Raw genomic sequence first — 10,772 nt, 5'->3', positions numbered from 1 at the left:
ACATGGAACTACTGCGCCAGATAAAGTAGTTCCTCTCGAAACTGGAATTTTGAGAATGTATGTTTAAGTCATCTAGTGTGCTACAAACACGCTATTAATAATTTGTAAATCTATACAAATATCATGAATATAATTCTATTTAATCACTCTGTTCAGAGGCGTAGTAATATCAATCTTTGTAGACGTCAACAGATGGCAGTGTGCGAGCATTTACTGTAAGTGGGGTGTGTGTCGTCTGCAGTGCATGACAATGAAACTCTCTCATAACTGACGTTATTGAAAGCATTGTCTCTTTTTCAGGATAACCAGCTTTGTTTGATAATTAAATTTTAAAAAGATTTTTTATATTTGAAATGGAAACGATTCCTCCAATAAAAACATTTCTGGGAGATAGATTTTATGGGCGGTTCCCTGCTAAAGTACCACCTTCTGTCAGAATGACAATTGCTATTTAGAGCAGATGCTGGGTTCGTATTCTTGACGAAGTTTAATCGGAAATTTTCGAATAATTGTCTTTGCAAAATATCGGCTCCAATTTCACATTTACAGAAATTCATGCATAGTGAACGGTGAAACATAATCACGTGACACGATTTTTTTTTCAAGAAAACCTGAAATATAGGACAACGGATGAGCTGTCAAACAAGAACAACAACAAGAACAACAACATAACAAATATATAAATAATAATAATAACAATAATCATAATAATAATAATAATTATTATTATTATGATTACTATTATCATTATGATTATTATTATTATGATTATTATTAGTACGTAGTAAGTATATTATTATTGTTGTTGTTATTATTATTAATTACGCTGTGCATTCCCGTGGAAATACTGTCATCTAAATATGGGCTCAATTTTCTCAGCTTCTTTAAGTTTCCGTAATTTTAGAGCCTTTACCAACCAAAAACTATACTTTCTCTCGTTGCGCAAGCTTTCATTCAGGAGTAGACCGTAACGTACCTCTAATTGTATAGATCTCTTTGCTTGTAACAGTTAACAAGCTATAAAAATTGGTTTGTGATTGACAATTTCATTTATTGATTTGATCCTATAAAGCATTTATCTACATAGCATTTTACATGCAGTATTGAATGTAAGATTTTCTTGAACATATAGGTTTACGATGCAATTTTTAAAAACGAAGAAAACATTGTTCTATAAATTAGCATGATTGAATTCTGCTTTAAATGGCCTGGCTGAAACTTCAATACTTTTTTACCTTCACTTCGAATGATGTAAGAAACCAGTGACTCACTCATCTAACAACGTGAGTGTAAAGAGACCGTGTCATGTAGAGCTGCAGTCAAGTGTACGTAATGGTAACGCGACAAAAGTTGCCTATCATGGACCCGAACCGTAACCAAGACTACGAGGAAATGACGATAAAATATAAAATTTACTTTTTTTTTTAAATGGGACTTGACCTTTGAATCTATAGACTAAAGATTTGTTTGCCATGTGACACCACACTACATTGTTTCTTAACCATTCCAGTAGTCTGCCGAGAATACACCAGTATACCAAGCAATTAACTGTAATAGCCTGGCGAGTGGTGACTGGTGAGGGCTGTCGTTGTGATGAAAAAGAAAGGAATGTGAGATCGCTGTCTCGGGTGCTGTGGTGGCCAGCAGGTGATGAAGCGAGACGGCTCCTCCCAAGTCCCAAGATAGCGCTTAGTCTAACACGGGACTGTAGGGCTGTCACTCATGTGAGCTGTGAGATAATTTCACATGTTTGTAGTGTCTAATTATGTGAGTCACAAAATTTATTTGTTTCTGCGGTAAGAGGACGGAATCTGAACTACCGTATTGCAAAATTTATTATTACCATTAATGATACTACACCAGGTAGTATATTGAATAAATTGGACGCTACAAAATTTGCTTATAAACATTTCTTATATTACTTACAGCTCAGTACTTCGAAAATAATACAGATTGTAGTCAGAAAATTTCCCTTTCTCTCTTTCTCGTGTAATACATCGCGTTGAGCATTAAAGTGCACGGTTTGACACTTAGAATTGTGCAAAATGCAATTTCAACACTTCAGTAACCCAGTTATTCGTTCAACCAAGTATTTGCATTATTCATCCCTTTCAAAATTATCTTCGTTCAGCTTGATCCTTAGAACTTCCAGATTCTTTTTATTAAAACTCCGTTCTTTTCTACTTGGGTTTTATTTAGTTGAATATTAGTATTTATTTGAGTTAAGCCTTGCAAATCTGATGGTGTTTTTTCACATTATTGATGGTCTTAAGTGTTCTCTTATGTTTCGCCGTTTTTCAGGTACGTTTTCTGTTATTACTGTTATTATAATTCCCGTTTTATTACTCATCTCCACTGAAGGTCAACGGCTGTGAGGGACGTCCGGTGTATGTTCTTGGTGTGTTCTTTATCTTCTTTGCTTTTTTTATCATATAATAATTTTGCCACTTCCTGTCCCGTTATCTGCCCACTGAGCTTATTATTATTATTATTATTATTATTATTATTATTATTATTATTATTATTATTATTATTATATTAAGCAGTGATATAGATTCTTGACTGTCTGTTCATTTTTGAATATTCAGTAACGTTAGCTTAACCCATCACTTAATTGTTATTATGAAAATATAGCTACCAATTATTATTATTATTATTAGTAGTAGTAGTATAGTAGTTGTTGTTGTTGTTGTTGTAGTGGTAGTAACGGCATTTACTCAAGTGTTATTGCTATTAGCAATATTGTATGTGTACCTGCCTGTCTTTTATTTTTAATATAAAAGTGTATTTTGTATTGTCTCTATTGTATCTGCGTGCCATATTTGCATAAAGCCCTGGGCTGAAGTAAAGTGAATTATTATTATTTAGAAGTTGTTGTTGTTGTCGTTGTTGTCATATTATGTCTTTATATGCAGTCAAATATCTCGGTTTTGTATTTCTGCAGATTCTCAAGCCTGCATGAAGGATTAAATATTTGTACAATAAATCTCATCTGTTATTCATATTCCTCATATTCGCTGATGCATTAGATTATAGAGTTTTTTTTTTCTACGACTGATTTAAAATAGTTTTACTTTTTAAGGTTTACGGGGGAATGCTCACAAGTATTCTGTATGTTTGGTTTTTATGAGGATATTTTCTTATTTTCGGTTTCATGATAGACAGGCAAGGTGTCATTCAGATCAGCAGGATGATTGTAGCGGTTCAAAATACAGAAACTGCCGAGAGTGCAAAGAACTCAATCCCTCTCTTTTCTAGAAATATTTTAAGATGGTTTGATGCCAGAATTTGACCACAATTGCTTTCCAATCCTATCACTTGTATAGCTCAAAATTATAAAGTGTTATATTTGAAGTAACATATTTTTCTAATGCATTTGGAAATAGATTTGCATGTTAAAAATTAGTCTGTGATACATCTCAATAAGAAATACGTAGTACATTCACAGCTATGGAATGCCTGACGGAACAAGGAAACTTACTGTATTTTTTTCAAGGCTAACAGATAAAAGCTGAATACAAAAGCTGTATTGACAAGTTTATGATGTGCATTTGTAAGATAGATTTTTTAAACAGAAGGTTAAACGTCGTTAACCATTTAAGTCTGGAAACCAGTTTGTCATCGTAAAGTGACCGCGATATGGCTTCAAAGGTTGGGAATTACTTCAGTGGCCCAAATTTAAATAATTATAAACCTACACCTAAAAGGGGAAACACAAATACCTTGTTTAGACCTAATATACCTAAAACTGAGAAGCGAAAATAGTACCTTGTTTATTCTCCCGGTCGATGACATACCAGGTAAACACGATCCCAGTATTCGTCCACTAGACTAATATGACTTAAATGATTAAGTCCTATTAGTCTAGTGGAAGAATATTGGCATGAAGAGATCCTATGCAGTACTTCAAAGATTTGCTTGATGGCCAAGTATACATTTGTTGATAAATTGTTTTTTTTACTATACGAGGAAGTTTTTTAAACAGTCTGGCAGTCCAGTATATGACTGACTAGATCTTAGTTATTCGACGGTCAGGCGTAGAGAAAGTGTTGACCTTAATGTTAAGAGCCGTGACTCAAAACCACTCAAACGTAGTACGGTTGTATCCACGGGAATGTCTGATCTATGCATAGCTAAATCTCCTTATCGATTTTGAAGATTGTTCTTGCGCTGTTTCGTTTGAAACTTGTCAGTGAATATGCCTTTAAGCCATTTCCTATTACTAAAGACATATTGACTAGATTACTCTGTCCTGACACGGAGTTCAGTGACAGCCTGATGTATACCTGCGTTGTTAGTGGAGGAAGCTTATACTGTTATCGACTTACTTGTGGTAACGCCAGCTTCATTCAAATATTTTTTATTTATTTATTTATTTTTTTCGCCCCAGTGGCGTGATTGGTATGGTCTTTGCTTCCCACCTCGGTGGCCGCCAGTTCGATTCTCGGGCATTTCATTGAGGTGTTAGAGATGTGTATTTCTGGTGATAGAAGTTCACTCTCGACGTGGTTCGGAAGTCACGTAAAGCCGTTGGTCCCGTTGCTGAATAACCACTGGTTCCATGCAAACAAACAAACATTTTTTATGGATAATAACATGCTTTGACTCCCATTTTTTGTAACCAACGAACTGCTAGAGTGGTTGTTGATTGTTTTGTACACAGAAGTTTGCAGAAAATTTAGAGTTAATGGCGTTCCTAAGTTTTGTTCCTGCCTCATTATCAAATTTCCACGTATAATAGACCACCAGTTTTATATAACTGAAAGAATCCTATTTCAGTATGCAGTAACATTACTGACTCTGGTAGTGCATTTATACATAGATCTACAGCCTGATGAAGATTACTCCCAAATGAAATAAGCCCCTCGACCGATACGATTTATGGCAACAATGGTACTAATGAAAATTTTGGACTAAAATTACTTTTGAAAGAGGCAAGGCAGTTTACGGAATTGCTAATGTTGATAAATTGTAATTAGAGAATAACTGATTTAATTGTCATATAATAAACATATTGAGCGTGTTTTTAATAGTCAAGTAAGAGGTTATTTTGTGTTTATGTATGGACAAGGGAAAGTTATTTCTTTCAGCTTCTTCGATGTAATTTTAAAAAACTCCTAGACAATGATCAAAACCATGCATAAACCAGTAAACCCACGTGGGCCTGCCAGCCTTCGAAGAGTAAACGATAGGTAAGTATATCAAGTCAGAAGTGTCTACTATGCAATCTGATCTGTGAAAAATCGTCCATGAAAATAGGCTGATTTAGGCACAGACTACTTTCTGACCTGAGGTTGTCAGTTGAACGGAAAAGCACCTCGCCTCGTAAGTTGATTTTCGGATCTGGTTTTGTATTTTGAATGAGCATGAGCAAATTCTTAATATAAATTTTACTCTTTGCAGACAAAAATTATTAATCTACCAACTAGGCATGGGTTTCCCTTGATAACAGGTTCCACAGTGGTCTTATTTTAGCCACTTTACTTAGGGAGATTACAGGAACCCGCAGCTTAAAGCCTATTAAGAATCTCAGGAAGGATTTACTTTATTTACTTTGTAATAAGCTTGTTATCAAAGCAAGGGCGACAGTTTATCCGTGGTACGCGTCTACAGCTCATAAAATATTATTCCAAATGCATTTAAACATATTAAAAAAATATTTGTATTTCCCGGGAAATCCCAGAATTATTTTCTAATGTTCCGGGGTCCAAAGTCGGGCTCAAACTGGAAACCTTGAGATGAGCTTGTTTAACTTAATCCAACCAACAGTACACACTAGTGAATATTGGCTGATAGGTTTCAGGCTATTGAACCTAGGCTATTATCAATATTGTATATTATAAGCCTATGGCTGAAGCTTATATGGGATGACAGTGTTGGAGATAACAATTATTTTACCATATTTTGTCAGTTTGACCCGTGATTAAAGAACGATAATTAGTTCTGCCTCTAGAGTAAAACAGGACAAGATATTTATGGTGGAAAGAAAGGCACATAACGTCGACAAATTGGTTAACTATATCGCTCAAGTGTATACAAACTACAGCAGACAGAATTAAGATTTTTATTTCCACATTTAGTACACATTGTCCTTAGTAAATGCTGCAAAGACAATTGACCAATCATTAAAGATAGCTGAGAAAATATGTAACCATAATGTAGTTCCATATCTACAAAACTTTATGGCTTAACCATAGAAGAAATATACCAGCAAAATTAAATATTTTTATTTCTGCATACAGTACATATTATTGTATATAGAAAATGGTGCATAAATCATATGACAATTTTGACGGACATCCGAGAAAACACGTTTTAATAGTCCTGGCCCTAATCTACAGACCCGTATGCATTTTTTTGTGCCCTAAATTTTTAAATTGCCGTGAGCAGTATGACCCTTGATCTTTATTCCTCATTCGGTCAGACATCTGGTTAGTTGGGCATAACTCCAGGACAAGCCCATTTAAATATGGCGTCTGTTGGTCATAATAAAAAAAATAACTTTTCAGTTAATGGGCTACAGAAGTAAATAATGCTTCTAAATGGGGATTTTCAGTGGTGAGGAATCCATTTCTGACCTTAGCTTTAGAGTTTGAGATGTCATTAACCCACAAACCCAAGATAGTAACTACTGACCAACGCAATTTCTTAACCCATTCTAAAAGTCTTCATGTATAAGTATTGATCCTTTTAGGGTGTGATTTGTGTGTAAAAGTGTATTAGTGTATGAGGAATTTTTAAATATACATATTTTTTATCATTATTTTGTTGCACTTTATGGCCATTGGGCTTTGTCGCTTGGTTTTGGACAGTAAATTTCATAAATCAGTCTAGAATACATGGATTTTATTCTTGGAATTACTATGACAGTTTGAAAGACATTTAGGGTTTGTCAAGGACGGTAATATCATCTACAATGAATTTTGAAGACTTTTAAAATAGAACGTTGATACACAACTACAAATGAAGCATTGACAAGAGAAATTCGCCTACTTCTACGTTATTATGGATAGATGCATCTATGAGTTTAATCTATAGAAATGCCTTATATTTGGAGTGAGGAAGACACTTCATGCAATGAGTAATATAATATCCACACACTTTTTTACAAATTACAATACAAGGTTAGCTGAACTCCGAAGGAAACTTTTTATGTGACATATCATGGTGAAGAGAAAATTGTAATTCATTTCTGTTTCAATCATTAGTAGATTAGGTATAATCAATCAGCGTCTGTCCTAGGATAAAGGCAGCTCATCATAAATCGTTGCCATCATCAAATGCACATGTATCACTGATTTACAGTCACTACTGTCTTTGTGGCAGTATGTTACACAGGATACCCTGCAGCTTTGCAACGGCAACGTTTTGTTTCACATTTGCTAGTGCGCTGGCAGGTAACTACCTTGTCATCTGGAAGTGTCCTTAGGAATTTCTTCGGTAAGAGATGGCCGCTTTGTCTTTCCCACCCGAACTTTCGTGGTTCACGTTCATTGGTTGTGCTTGAGATGAGTTTTAGTGCATTCCGTAACACAGAGAACCCACGGTATAAGTGCCCATGAAAAGTACTTGATGTTGGAGGCAGCATTTCCAGTCCTTTAAATGCTGGTGACATATAGCTCTCATGACGGAGCTCATCAAAAGTTGATGCTGCAGTCTTTGATCTTGCCCCTGCCCATGTTCGTACTAAGATTCTTTCAACCATATGCAGATCCTCATCAGATATTACATCAGTCTCTGCAAAGTTCGCCAGTAATTGGGTAGGACTGCTCGCTAATGCTGCATGTTTGGTATCAATTTGGCTCATGGAGTCATCACCAGTGAGCACATGAGCCTTCAATAATGAAAGACATGGGGCCTACCAAGATTTTGGGAAATGATGTGAAGTGGGATCATACGTCTATCACCAGTCCCAAACTGAACTCACAGTTCTTGGAGGCCATTGTCAATGAAGTGATGCACATAACGCAGAATTAGAGCAACACTGTCTGTGTCATTTGAAATGATCACAGCACGTTGACACCCCCTGCTGACACTCCATTAAACGCGTGGCAATCAGCCTCTTCTTGCCAATTAGACAGCTCTGGAATATCGGAAACATTACTGTTCTCTACCAGTTTAGCTAAAATCACTTCACCATCTCTTACCATACCACTGACCAACTCTTGCAGCTGCTCTTTATTCTTTCCAGAGGCCCAAATTGTGTACTTGCTTAGCAATCGGCACTTCCTCACTAATATTGATCAAATCAACCACCCCAGAATTACCTCCTCTTCTGATACGCTCACCTTCCTTGATGGAAAATTCATTATAGCTGTCAAAAATTATGTGAATGAGCTCTGAGTCGCAGGCATTTTTTTGTAGATGTCATGACAGTATGAATAATTTCACCAATGCTTGTGAAATGTTTAAGATCCCTGTACTGGCGAATCTTAGACATAAAGTCCAGTAAAACATGGGTCTTCATTGGTGACTGCCAGGTGAACTGATTGTAGTGCTATGTTGTCAGGTGTTGCTCAAGTTCAGCCACAAGCTGGGATTTGCCTGTTTTTGTGGTGAAGTCGCCATCAAACAAAGGAGAGACGGGGAGGAGGTCATACTTCATAATCTCTGAAACTGGCATACCCCTCTCTTTGACAATTTCCATAGTCCTATGTGCATATGTAATTTCCTTAGCTACAACAGGAGTTTTGGGAATTGTGACCAAGCTTTGGACACTGGAATTTAAGTTGAGATGAGGTAGATTGACTTTAGAAATTATGGCACTCAGCTTAATCGATGTTATCCATTACTCCAATACAAAAGCCAGCAAATAAAGGGGCTGGGAATAGGGTTACCATTAGCCTCTGAGGCATGCACAGCATACAATGCCAGGAGATTTCTGGCTCTTTTCACTTCATTGTAACTTGTTGAAACACAAATGTGATTCAGCGTGGTTATAAGAGCCCGACTTCTTGTCTTACCATATGTACTTTCACCAACCATCGCCTGTAATGGATTCTTTTGTTTGCCTTTATGGAGATGGTAAGTGAGAATCTGGAATAGACAGTGAAGTTGGAACTATCACAATCATCATTAGCATCAGGTACACCTTCCACTTCCATTTCCTGATCATCAGGTATCACAATTGGATGGACATCAACCATGCTAGCTTTTGGAATACCAAACAACACTGAAAAGAATGTCATCAAACCATCCGGCATTGTTGTAGCCTCCCAAGAGTTTTTCAGCTCTTCAGCATCACAAAACTTATCCCCAAGACCAAAGTTAACCTGTTGTAAGATCCCTCTTAATATGTAGCCTGCATGATCTTGGTTGCCAGCTCGCCAGGATAAATAGCTGATGAATACACCAATTCAGAAGCATTGCAACGAGGATTCTGTGCAAAATGTATTTTATTACCATAGTGGTCCATGAGCAGTTGCTTTACATCCCTCTTTTGCAGTGTGATATGACTCCCCTTATTTAACGTACCTATATAAACTGTGATGCCTCTCACATTAAACCCATATCTTTTCTCATGAAGGGGATCAATATAGTCTAATGCCTTTATAAAAAGAGGAGATGGAATGAGCGAACGTTCATATTTTATGATGTAGTTCTTTATGCGGTGCTTGTGAGAAAATAAGTCAGCAGCAAAAACTGTTTCTGTAGATGATAAATCCGAGACCCTAATAAACACTTTATCTTGGAAATGCTGTGCTGCCTGCAAGAACATTTCTTCCCTATCCTTTTCACAAATACGAAATTTTTCTTGGACTTGTTTCCCCTTAAATCTTGATCTAGCACAACCACACACCACACATGGCAAAATTTCAGGTTGAACTTTGCTGCTGGCCTTACTCCTGGCAGGTGTGCCACTACGAAGCGACTTTGATATACTCTCAGGTTCCTCAGTGTTGAGGTCAGCTACTTCATACAGCGATTTCTGATTAGTTGCCTCTAGTGATCGTGATTTAGCAATTGATTCAAGTGTTTTTTTCATAGTGTATGACTTATAGCAATTTGTTAGGTGATATACAAATGATTTAGATTGGCTTTCAGCCACAATTCTGAGCCTTTTGCACACTTTCTCATCCTGTTTGATAGAAGCAGCACATTTAATATTTTCTTGTCCGTAAAGTCCTGATGTGACATTATGATTTTCGTTATATTGTTGACATAGAATACATTTCTTCACATCAAATTCTTTTGTGATGGTTGACAGTTGTATGCCTTCTATCAATGGACAGCTATCACCTGCATCTGAGGTTGAGGGTTCAGAAATATTTTTAATCTCGTATCTTCTCTTCAAGCAACATCAACAAACTGGAAAGGAAAGTACATGTCAATTTCTCTCTTATGAATATACATATAAAACTTCATAAACACATGAATAGCTCTGAATTTTCTCATGACACTACTAAGGGAACCTACCTTGTAAATATATAAATAATTCTATACATTTGACTACTGGGTTAATGGCATCTCAAACTCCAAAAGTAAGGTCATAAATGGATTCCTAACCATCGAATAACATTATATAGAAGTATAATTTACTTCTGTAGCCCATTAACTAAAAAAAGTATATTTTTCGTATGACAGACAGACGTCATATTTAAACGGGCTTGTCCTGGAGTTATGCCCAACTACCCAGATGTCTGACCGAATGAGGATTAAAGGTCAAGGATCATACTACTCACGGCAATTGAAAAATTTAGGGCACAAAAAAATGCATACGGGTCTGTACATTAGGGCCAGGACTATTAAAGAGTGCAGGGTTTCCAATAAGA

This window comes from Macrobrachium nipponense, chromosome 1 (genome assembly GCF_015104395.2).
Source record: "Macrobrachium nipponense isolate FS-2020 chromosome 1, ASM1510439v2, whole genome shotgun sequence".
Classification (NCBI taxonomy): domain Eukaryota; kingdom Metazoa; phylum Arthropoda; class Malacostraca; order Decapoda; family Palaemonidae; genus Macrobrachium; species Macrobrachium nipponense.
Note: the sequence above shows the minus strand (reverse complement) of the source record.